The following is a 13,069-nucleotide window of genomic DNA, read 5'->3' as shown; positions in this document are numbered from 1 at the left end:
TTACAAGTTGTACTGCTAACCATAAAGTCAGCAGTTTGAATCTGCCTGCCACTTCTCAAGAGAAAAATGATGCTTTCTGCTCCAGTAAAGATTTACAGTCTCAGAAACCTTATAAAGGATTGCTATAAATCAGAACCCACTCCATGGCACATAGTTACCACCTCTACCAATAGGACATACACTTGAAATTCACAATTTAGAACACATAAAATACAAAATCCTTTATGTAAATTTATGAAAAGCAGTCCATTAATTTGTTCATAGATTAGATCTTCAAATAAATAAAAATCATGGAATGTAAGTAAATAGTAAACATGTCTACTTCCAAACTGTGATTACCTTTAAGGACAGTGAGAGATGCCAATGATTAAAGGAAATGTAAGCTTCTAAAAATAATTTGAAGCAAACATGGAAGTTGTGAACATTTGTTACATGTATGTATGCTGCTGTTGGTATACATTTTATTATTTAATTTCCATACATTTCTGTAGTTTTGAAAAAAAGAGGGATTTTTAAAAGTTCAGTGATGATTTTTGTTTGGGAGTTTTTTCTTCTGATTGATCAAATTAATGTACTTGCTAATTCAGTTTAGCAGCCCAGGGAGAATAAAGAAATTCAACACCTACCCACAGGAGTTCACATTGAGGTTGGAGAGTTATACACATGTAAAGAAAGAAAAACTATTTAGCAACAAGGAATTTCACCCTGGTGTGGTGCTGTGGGCTAATGCATCAGATGCAAAGTCGTTTGAACTGTAAGCTCAAATTGTAAGTTCAAACTCCTTGGAAAACCTATACAGGGTCGCTATGGGATAAAATTGACTTGATGGCACTTAACAACATTAAAAACAAAAAAGAAACTTAATTTAGAAGTCAACTCAATATATATCATTTATGTCTTTCTTCTACTTGTAAGTCTTTAAATTTTTTAAAGGAACCATAAAAGTCTTTAAATTTTTTAGAGGAACTATAAGGAGCTCTGGTAGCATAGTGGTTACGAATCGGGCTGCGAACCTTAAGGTCAGCGGTTCGAAACTACCAGCTGCTCTGCGGGAGAAAGATGAGGCTTTCTACTTCCGTAAAGATTTACACCCTCGGAAACCCTATACAGGGTTGCTATGGGTCGGAACCGACTCGATGGCACATAACTACAACAATATTTGTCTATATGCTCACCAGCCACTACTCAGAAACCCTATACAGGGATGCTAAGGGTCAGAACTGACTTGGTCATATTTAACAACAACAACATATTTCTTCTCTAATCCCCTAATTTGAAATACTTCTACCTCTCTCTGTGGTTCTGGTGTGGTGCTGAGGGTTAATGCACTGGACTGCAAAGCCAATTTGAACTGCAAGGTCAGTGGTGATTCAAGCTCACCATCTGCTCCTTGGAAACGCTACACTACAGGGTTGCTGTGGGTGAGAACTGGCTCAGTGTCACTTAACAAAAGCTATCTCTTTCTACATTTGTTGCCTAAATACTGACTCTTTGAGAAAGACTAGATCATTGGACATTTTGGATAACCACATTATTTTTCTGCACTCATATTTTTGTTTGACTAGGCCAAACCAGGCTCACTAGAAGTAAGACAGATGATTTACAAAATAGTGAGTCATTTCCATGTGTATGAGCAATAAGGGAATACTTTTTACAATTTAACACTAGTGTCTACTCTCAAACAAGAATGATAAATGATAGCTTCCATACTTCAAAGCTGTTTTTCAGTTATTCCGTTGGTCACTCTCTTTCACAGAAATCTGAAGTTGGACACAATATTTTTAAAGACGATTTAATGTGCATTTGCAGCATACATAGAATTATAACTAGAGTAGAAGAGAAATTAGCTTTTTGAAAGAAATTTGCAAATATATTTTGCTTTTCCAAGTATAAGTAAGTATTTTATAGGAATAAATTAAAGCATTGGAGAAAAAAAAGAATTCCAGGGAACAGAAGAAGAAAGAAAAAACTGACGATGGCTAGCACCCAACAAAAATCTAAGAGTAGTAAATGGGATTTAAGAAATAGATGTGGGGAGGAGGAAACAAGATGGCGGATCGGGTGGAAGTGCAGTGAGGATCATCACCAGCAACAACACAGAATACAGGACCAAGTAGGCTCAGGGGATGGTTCCAGAACTCTGAACTACATATAAAGGAATATTCAGAAGGTTGGAAGACTTACAGCTGGGGGAGTTTGTGGCAGAAGCAAGAAATCCATTGCTTTCTGATTCAGGATGCTTAGCTTCTCCAGGAGCCGCCATCTTGTGTGGGGCCAAGAGCAGCCACGGATGCCTTACAGAGCTGCAGAGATGGAGGTGTGGACATTTTTTTTTTTTTTTTTTTTTTTTTGGTTTCTGTTCATTGGTCTCTTGTTGTCTGCATACCTCCATTCTGGTGACTATAGGGGTGCCTGAGTTAGTGGACACCCCAGCCCCACGCTCGGAGGGTTCTACTACACATGTGCACAGATCTCCTCGAAATTAAAAACACAGTTTCCACTTAAAACCAAATGACCCTTGAACTCAGCTACCACCTCCTGGCCCACAGAGCCAGAATATACAAGTCGTGACTTAGGCAGTATGTTTCCCAGTTGTAGAAAATGGAACAACCCCCAGGCTGAATTATCCTTGGAGCAGAGTGTGGCACCAATTACCGTGGTTGAGCTCAACAAAATGGAAGAATCTGAGGAATGGCACTTGGAGGGGAGGACAGATGCTTGTGTTCCTTAAGCCTCTTCTAAACCTAGTCCTGGGCTTATGTAATGGGAGTTTTGGAGTAATATCACCCCATCCCCATTTTGAAGGTACTCCAGGACTTAGCAATTTCCCAACCCATGGGTGCATGGACTTGTTTTCTGTGGGGTTTTTTGTTTGTTTTTTCCCTTAGTTTCCAAAACAGCCTTGCTGCTGTAATGCATGGAAACTGAGATTTCCTGCCTGCCCAGGCCTGACTCTTCCCTGCGTCTCCACAGTACTTGTAGAGAAGACCTCAGTCTCTCGAGAACCAGGGCATTGGGCTTAGATCCAGAGGAAGCCGAAGGAAACAGAGTTTTCCCATTTCCTTTTCTCAAGGGAGGTGTCTAGGTTTCTTTTACACCTGTCTTTCCCATGGGTGCTAGCTTGCTGTTACCGGCAACTGGTGGTACAGTCAGGTTGTGAAAGAGGCTGAAAAAAAAAGGAAACCTGGGTCTAGCCCCAGCTTTGGGTCTGAGACATGGACACAGCAGATTCAAGTCTTACTTTTCCCCCTTTGATAGCAGACTGACCTTGTGTAACTCTTCCTTCTATACTAAAGTGTCCTCTTCTGTGATGCCAGCAACAATCAGAAGACAGACACCCCTCCTGTGCTAGACAGCTTTGGTCCCACCCCTAAAATCCCACCCCACCCCTATGTCCCACTCCTTCCTGTGAAAACAAATGCTTAAACCTGTGAGTGTGCAGTTCCTTTCTCTGTGTTAATCAGTTTCTTTCCATTTGAGCTGTGTGGGAGGAGGGAAGGCATTGGAATTGTAGGTTGTAATCTTGTGCCAATCAATAAAAACCAGTATTTCACACACACACACACACACACACAAACAACCAAACAGCCAACAGATATTCAGCCCAAGAGCAGACCCTGAACTTTTCTTGTTTTATGTTCTGTTTTTTTTTAACACAGGAAAGAGATGGAGAGGGCTGTAGGGAGAGAAAGAGAATTTAAAACAAAACAGGCCGAAGGTTGGATTGGAGCCTGAAGTGTAGTATAACAACAAACACTGGCATCTTGGAATCTCTCGGGCATCTTTGAAGGCAGGAAGCTGAAGAGAGGACATTAAAGTCATATTAGGCTATAGATTTTTTTTTCCCCCTTCTTTTTCTTCTCTCCCTCCTCTCCCTTTTCTGTGATTAGAGACGGCAGTATCAGTCTTGTTTGTTTGTTTGTTTAATTTAAGGTTTATTGTGGATTGAGTGAAATTTTACAGGGAATATCATCAGTTTTACATTCAACAAATCATATACCTTGTTTCTTTACATTGATTATAATCCCCTCCATGTACCATCAGCTAACAGCATTTTTCTCTATCCACTTTAACTTTTTTAAAAAAACAGAAACAAACAAGCACAAAAAACTCAGGAATATATAATAATTTACATCTCCAAAGGGCACATTTTGCAAGTCCACTCCCAGCCTCCAGCTCTTAGTCCTTCTCTTCTTAGTCCATGTATCTAGAGTTCTCAGCCGCTTCCCCTCTCCATGCCCCCATCTCGGCCTCCTTTGCTGGCACTGCTGCTTCTCTGGATAAGGTCCTGCATTCTGCTTGTGCAATCCTCTCTTGATGGTCCTAGGGTCCTCTGGACTGTAAGTTTCTGGACTGTAAGTTTAAAGACTCCCCCTTTTTTGTTACAAAACTTCTACCTTTACAATTGGGACAATCGCGATTAGTTATGATAACAGTTATTCACTATTGAATTTTATGAATCTTATCCCCTTCTCTTTTCACCAGACCCATCCAGACAAGATGACAGCCATCCAGTGGGGACTGTTTCTTTCCCCCATACTCTTAAATTAAACTCCCTCCTGAAACCTTGTAAGCCAGTCACTACATGCCTCCATTGCCCACTCATTTTAGGTGGCCAAAGTGTAAGTTGCCTGTCCCAATCTACCCTGTGTACAGAGCAGATAGCATTGATACTTGATTTGAAGACTCTTTCCCTCTCTGTTGGTATTTAGAGAAACTACCACTCTGAGTAACTCCATGAAGATGGATCTTCTGTCACTGTAGCTATTCAGGTCTGCTTGTCCTTTCTAGTGGGAATGTCTCACCTCACAAGATTGTGGATGGGACTCAGGATTCCACCTAAGGTCTTATACTCTGTAAAGGCTTTGCATGAGGCTTATTTCACTGGGCAAGTTGTAGAACCTCTTTTAGGTATTCCAATCAGTTATAGGCTGAAGGCAGGCTTACAAGTTTTCTCTAATCATGTTTCCCAATATTCCTTTCTATCCCACTCAAGTGTCTATTTTACAATAGTAGGCAAGGGAAACTAATATTCATAAGGCAGTCAAGGATTTTACTATTATTTACCCTCTTCAAGCTATACCTAGATACCTCTATCCCAGAGCCCTGTTGTTCTGAGGTTGAATATGCATCACTATTTCCCTCTGTCCCACTAGGCCATGCAAACCTGTCTCAGTGTTTCCCTATTTTTTTTTTTTTTTTGCTTCTCCCCCCTTCTTGTATTGCCCTCCCCAACACGCAAAGTAAACCACCCACCCCAACCCCATTGTGGTTACCTTATATTCCATTAGTTCTTCCCTCCATTTAAGACAGTCTATTTTATCCAATAATCTACCTGAACTTCCCACCACCTTGATCTCTGTTCCTTTGTATTTACCTTTTTTCACATTGTAATTGTTCTGATCACAGATTGACCTCCCAGATCCTCTGTTCTTACAATTTCATTCTGTTCTTGACTCTTCCATTTGTCGGCTGAGTTCAGGTTAATGCTGCCATGTACGTCATTCTGTAGTTGTTGTGTGTTCTTGTTGGTTCTCTGTCCACAGAACTTCCTTTAGGATGTTTTTCATAGCAGGGTTGGCTTTGGCAAAATCCCTTAGCTTCTGCTTATCCTGGAATGTTTTCATTACACCATCGTATTTGATTGACAGCTTAGCTGGGTAGAGGATTCTTGGGTGGAAGTTTTTTTTCTTTCAGGGTTTTATATATCTCTCCCATTGCCTTCTTGCCTGCATGGTTTCTGTTGAGAAATCTGAGCTTAATCTGATCTGCTTGCCTTTGTATGTTATATTTCTTTTTTCCCTAGCTGTTTTCAAGATCCTGTCTTTATCTTTGATTTTGGACAGCTTGAATATTATATGTCTTGGTGATTGTCTTTTAGGGTCTATCCATCCTGGGGTTCATGGAGCTTCTTGAATGCTTATCTTTTCACTTTTCATGATGTTAGGAAAATTTTCTTCCAGAAGCTCTTCAACTATCTCCTCTGTGGACTTGTGTGATTATTCCTGTTCTGGAAAACCAATAATTCTAATGTTATTCCTCTTCATGTTATCAAACATGAATCTTAGGCCTTCTTCAGATTTCTTTATGCTTTTTTGTGTTTATTTTTCTATTTTAGTAGTTTTGAGAGATTTATCTTCTAGCTCACTAGTTCTGCGTTCTATCTTTTCAATTCTACTCCTTTGCCCTTTCAATGTATTGTCCATTTCTGATATTCTATTATTAATCGTTTGGACCTCTTTTTGCAGATTTTGAATTGTTTCCAATGCTGTTTCTATCTTATTTGATTGTTCGTGTAGCACTTTCCTGACTTCTTCCTTATTTTTCTCAACTCCATTGTATAGTGTTTTCATACATTTTATAATCATTTTTCTGAATTCCTTCTCCAGCATTTCCAAGACCTGCCCATCTTCCAGTATGGAGTGTAGGTCTACTTCCAGCTCATTTGCTTCAGTCACTTTATCTCATTTCTGGACATGTGCAGATATGGTCATCTGCTTCTGTTTTTTAGGCATATTCAGGGGTTATCTGTGGCCTTAATACTTAGATTATGTATTTTGTTATATTTTATGCTTTCTGATTGCCTCCAGGTAGATGTGAACAGGAAATGGGCTTCCCTTTTCAGTCTTGTTCTTGAGAAATTTCAAGATGCCACTATTGGTCCTTTTGACATAACTTAGGATTTAATTTTCAGCTTATTTCCCTTTTTGTCTGCTTGTCCTACTCCACAATCCCCATTCAGGCCTTGTTTCTAGTTGTAAACAATTCAGGGCCAGCTGTGGCTGTTTGGTTTAATGGAGACTGTCCCTTTAAATTTCAAGGAAATCTGTGAGCATGCATAGTAGAAGCCTCCGAGGGTCGGGCTGGGGTGCCAACTAGCTCAGGCACCCCTACAGTCATCAGAATGGAGGGGTGCAGACAGCAAGGGACAAATGAACAGATACCCAAAGAAAAGAATGTTCACACCTTTATCTCAGTGGTTTTGCCAGGCATCTGTGGCCGCTCCGATCCTTTCTCCACTTGGTCTCACCTTAGATGGTGGCTCCTGGAGCAGCTGAGCATCCCGGACTAGAAAGCAATGGATTTTTTGTTTCTGCCACAAATTCCCCAGCTGTAAGCCTTCCAACCTTCTAAATATTTCTTTTATATGTAGTTCAGAGTTCTGGGACCATCCCCTGAGCCTGCTTGGTTGGGTATCCTGTATCTTTGCTAGCAGAGCTCTTCACTGCACTTCTACCTGATCTGCCATCTTGTTTGTTCCCTCACAGTCTTGTTTTTGTTGTTTTTTAGTCTTTTTTTTTTCTTTCTCTCATTTTTTTTTTCTTTTTGCTTGTGTTGTTTGCTGTTATAAGCTTCCCCTTCTGCCTTTGGAAGACTCTTTGTGTCCCTATATTACACAAGAAGAGTCAGCAACTGCTGCCATACAGCAAGCTACAATCACACTCTATAAAACACCAAAACCCAGGCAAGAACCAATACCAACTGCCATATAGCAGGGAAATAGACAACACCTGTGAAAATTACTCTGAGTTAAACAATAAGAAGAGTAAAAAGGGAAGCCCACATCCTGATCACATCTTTCTGGAAGCAATCAGAAAGCATAAAAAATTACCAAAACACATACTCAATTAAGTATTAAGACCACAGATAAACACTAAACATGTCCAAGAAGAAAAAGCAGATAGCCATATCAGCACATGTCCAGAAAAAAGATGTCTGAGACAAATGACCTAGAAGTAGACCTGGACTCCATTCTGGAAGGAGGGCAGGCCTTGGAAATACCAGAGAAGGAATTTAGAAAAATGATCATAAAATATTTCAAAACACTTTACAATGGAGTCGAGAGAAATAAGGAAGAAGTCAGGAAACTGCTACTTGAACAATCAAATAAGATAGATACAGCATTGGAAACAATTCAAAACCTACAGAAAGAGGTCCAAACAATCAATAACAAAATATCAGAAATAGAGATCACTCTGAAAGGTCAGAGGAGTAGAATAGATGAGATGGAAGGGAGAACCAGTGAGCTGGAATACAAATCTCTCAATACCACTAAGATAAAAGAACAAACACAAAAAACGATAAAAAATTCTGAAGAAGGTCTAAGATTCACGTTGGACAACATGAAGAAGATTAACTTAAGAATTATCAGCATTCCAGAACAAAAAGAATCACACAAGACCATGGAGGAAATAGTTGAAGAACTGCTGGAAGAAAATTTCTCTAACATCCTGAAAAGTGAAAAGATAAACATTCAAGAAGCTCAATGAACCTCAGGAAGGATAGACCCCAAAAGAAAATCACCAAGACATATCATAGTCAAGCTCTCCAAAATCAAAGTTAAGGAGGCACTTCTGAAAGCAGCCAGGGAAAACAGAAGTGTCACATACAAAGGCAATCAAGTCACATTAAGTGCCGATCTCTCAGAAGAAATAGATGTGGGCATTGTTATAAAATTTAAGGGGTGTGGTAAATAGACTGCTTACTTAAAGCTTTTGAAGCTGTTTCTCAAACAAACTATAGAAAATAATTTTAATAATGGTACTCTGATGCTGTAGGATAAGCACTTGACCATAAGGTTGGTTTGAACCACAAGGTAGACAGTCCAAACTCATCAATCTGTTCCTTGGGAACTTTATATAGGGTCACTGAGTCAATAAACACACTTATATTTCATAACAGCAACAAATATAGAATGTAATATAAAAGTTTTATTTGTTGTTGTTGCCGCTGACACTATCTTAATAACCACAAACTACCACAAAAAAAGCAAGTCCATTACAAAAAATTTTTTAATATGTTTATAACCAAGTTTGGTCTCTAGTAAGGTACATATTCAATGATGTTTTATTAGAAAAGAAATTCTGAGGGTGCCTTTAAACATGAGAGCGTAAACATAAAACTTGTACTTGGCTTTTTGTAAGAAATTTCCATACCAAAATTTCTTTGCAATTTTGCTTATTAAGGTATGAAAGATACTCCAGAAATTAAGATAAAAGTTTTTTTTTTTAACTGCATACAAAGAAGTTGACTCCTGATATTTTCACTTCTCAAATTAGAAAAGATCTTCAAATTTTGTGCAACTTTAAATTTCTTTATATATATATAATACACAAATATAAATATGTTGTTGTTGTTAATGTGCAGTTGAGTTGATTCTGATGCATAACAACCCTGTATAGGGTTTTGGAAGAGTGGCTGGTGAGGTTTAAATTGCTGACCTTGCACTTCAACTGAACTTGTGGTCCAGTGCATTATCCTTCAGCGTCACACATTAATATTCACACAGATGGAAATATTATTATGATACCTGCCCTCACACCACCTTATCTTGTGATGTGCTCCAGAAGAACAAACAGGACTGTCTTGTCCTTCAAGGAAGGTTCTCTCTCCAGGGCACAAGTCTCAGAGTGTGGGGATGAGGGAACAAAATTAATAGATATGAGAACAATAAGACTAAAAATCTTATGATGTATTCAAAACTGCTCCTGGGAAATTTCAACAACCATTATCCTTAGACGCAGAGCTAACACTCCCTTCCCAAGAAGCTTTGTAATCCATCAGATTAAAAAAAATTGGCAGAACAAACAAGATCGCAGATTGAGTAGAAATGCAGTGGGGAGTTCTGTCAGCAACAACACAGAATACCAGACCAAGCAGGCTCAGGGGATGGTACCAGAACTCTGAACCACATCTAAAGAAATATTTAGAAGGTTGGAAGTCTTACAGCTAGGGAATTGGAAGCAGAAGCAAGAAATCCATTGCTTTCTAATCTAAGATGGTCAGCTGTTACCAGAGCTGCCATCTTAGGTGGTGTCAAGCAGGGGAAGTATCAGAGCAGCCACGGATGCCTGACAGAACTGCAGAGATAAAGGTGTGGACACTTTTTATATTGGTTCATTGGTTCATTGGTCTCTCACTCATTGCACACCTCCATTCTGGTGACTATAGGGGTGCCTGAGTGAGTGGATACCTTACCCCCACCCCCAGAGGGTTCTACGATGCATGCATGCAGATCTTGAAATTTACAGTGACAGTTTCCACTTAAAATCAAACAGCAGTGCAAAACGGCCACAGCCAACCCTGAACTGTTTATCACTGGGGAAAAGGCCTGAATGGGGATTGTGGAGTGGGACAGGCAGACTAAAAAGGAAATAGGTCGAGAATTAAATCCTGAGTTATGTCACAACTACCAACAGTGGCATATTGAAATTTCTTAAGAAGAAGAGTGAAAAGGAAAGCCCATCTCCTGATGACATCTACCTGGAGGCAAACAGAAAGCATAAAAAAATACAAAAATACACAACCATCTTAGTATTAAGGCCACAGATAACTCCTGAATATGCCCCAAAAAACAGAAACAGATGACCATATCCACACATGTCCAGAAATGAGATAAAGTGACTGAGGCAAATGAGTTGGAAGTAGACCTACACTCCATACTGGAAGATGGACAGGCTTTGGAAATGCACAAGAAGGAATTCAGAAAAATGATTATAAAATGTATCAAAACACTATACAATGGAGTTGAGAAAAATAAGGAAGAAGTCAGGAAAGTGCTACACGAATATTCAAATAAGATAGATACAGCATTGGAAACAATTCAAAACCTACAGAAAGAGGTCCAAATGATTCATAATAGAACATCAGAAATGGACAATACACTGAAAGGGCAAAGGACTAGAATTGAAGAGATAGAAGCCAGAACTAGTGAGCTAGAAGATAAATCTCTCAACACTACTAAGATAGAAGAACAAGCACAAAAAAGGATTAAAAAAAATATGTAGAAGGTCTAAGATTCATGTTGAACAACAAGAAGAGGAATAACTTAAGAGTTATCAGCATTCCGGAACAGGAAGAATCACACAAGTCCACAGAGGAGACAGTTGAAGACCAGCTGGAAGAAAAATTTCCCATCCTGAAAAGTGAAAAGATAAACATTCAAGAAGTTCAAAGAACTTCAGGAAGGAGATACCCTAAAAGAAAATTACCAAGACACATAATAATAAAGCTCTCCAAAATCAAAGATAAGGACTGAATCCTAAAATCAGCTAGGGAAAACAGAAGTATAACATATAAAGGCAATCAAATCAGATTAAGCTTGGATTTCTCAACAGAAACCATGCAGGCAAGAAGACAATGGGGAGATATGTATAAAACCCTGAAAGAAAAAAACTGCCAAGCAAAAATCCTCTACCCAGCAAAGCTGTCAATCAAATATGAAGGTGTAATCAAAACAATCCAGGATAAATAGAAGCTAAGGGATTTTGCCAAAGCCAGCCCTGCTATGAATAATCCTAAAAGGCATTCTGTAGACTGAAAACCAACAAGAACAGACAACAATCAGAGAATGACACACGTGGCAACATCACCCAGAACTCAACTGACAAATGGAAGAATCAAGAACAGAATAAAATGATAAGAACAGAGGATCTGGGAGGTCAGTCTGTGATCAAAACAATTACAGTGTGAAAAATGGTAAACACAGAGATCCAGGTAGTGAGAAGATCAGGTAGAGTACATGATAAAATAGAATGTCTTAAATGGAGGGAAGAATTAATGAAATATAAGGTAAGGAGCTCTGGTAGCATAGCGGTTACGAAGCAGGCTGTGAACCACAAGGTCAGCAGTTCGAAACTACCAGCTGTTCCATGGGAGAAAGATGAGGCTCTCTGCTCCCGTAAAGATTTACAGCCTCGGAAACCCTGTACAGGGTCGCTATAAGTCAGAATCGACTCCACAGCACAAAACAGCAACAACAACAACAATGGGGATGGGTTAGGGGGTTTAGTTCAGGTGTTAGGGAAGACAATACAAGAAGAACAAGATAGATAGGAGAACACTGCGACAGTTTTGCATGGCCTAGTGGGACAGAGGTAAACAGTGATGCATGCTCAACCTTGGAACAACAGGGCTCTGTGATACAGGGATCTAGACATAGTTTCAAGAGGGGAAACAATACTAAAATGCTTGACTGTCTTATGAATATTGGTTTCCCTTGCCTATTATTATAAAATAGACACTTGGGTGGGATAGAAAGATGTTGGCAAACATGATTACAGAAAATTTGTAAGCCCGTCTTCAGCCTATAACTGATTGGAATACTTAAAAGAGGTTCTAGAACTTGCCCAGTGAAATAGGCTTCTTGCAAAGCCTTTGCAGAGTATAGGACCTTAGGTGGAACCCTGAGTCCCATCCAGAACTTTATGAGGTGGGACATTCCCACTAGCAAGGACAAGCAGACCAGGCTAGAACAGCTAGAGCAACAGAAGATACATCTTCAAAGAAAGACCATCAGGAAAAACCCAAACAAAAATTTCAGCATGACTGGCTACTACAAGAATAAGCAAAGCTCACCAGGAAGCCATCAAGGCAAGCAATCGAGTTCCTTCAGGACAAACTCCCCTCTAAGACTGAAACTCAAAGGGAACACATGAACAGGCATGTAAGCTTGCTGGTGACACATTGGTCTACTGCTGAGTGGAAGAGGGGGAAAGGCAGCAATGAAGAAATGGACTGAGTTCAACTACAGTCCATTGACTCCTATTGACCTAGAGATGAGAGAGTGAAGAGAAAGGGCTGGTTGCTCCAAAGTGTGGTGAGACCTGGGGACACTTGAGCCCTGGACAAGGATACCCTCAGAGGGCTAGAGCTGAGCATGAAGGATCCAGCTGATATGAAGTGAGGGGAGATGCACAAGAACACCCAAACTTGCAGACAGTACCCATTTGACCTAGCCTCAATGGCTTGATAATCAGAACTCGACTAGAGGAAGATTACAAAAAAAAAAAAAAAAATTCAATAAAGGAAACAAGGGTAAATCGCTACAATTTGATGAACCTGACCTATACTCATGGAGGTAGTAACTCTAAATACCAACAGAGAGGGAAGCAGTCTTCATATCAAGTATCACTGCTATTCCCTCTGTACACAGGTATATAGGGATGGGCAACTTAGACATTTGTTGTTGTTGTTAAGTGCCGTGGAGTCGGTTCCGACCCATAGCGACCCCGTACAGGGTTTCCGAGGGTGTAAATCTTTACAGGAATAGAAAGCCTCATCTTTCTCC

Source organism: Chrysochloris asiatica, unplaced genomic scaffold (assembly GCF_000296735.1).
Source record: "Chrysochloris asiatica unplaced genomic scaffold, ChrAsi1.0 scaffold00274, whole genome shotgun sequence".
Lineage (NCBI taxonomy): Eukaryota > Metazoa > Chordata > Mammalia > Afrosoricida > Chrysochloridae > Chrysochloris > Chrysochloris asiatica.
Note: the sequence above shows the minus strand (reverse complement) of the source record.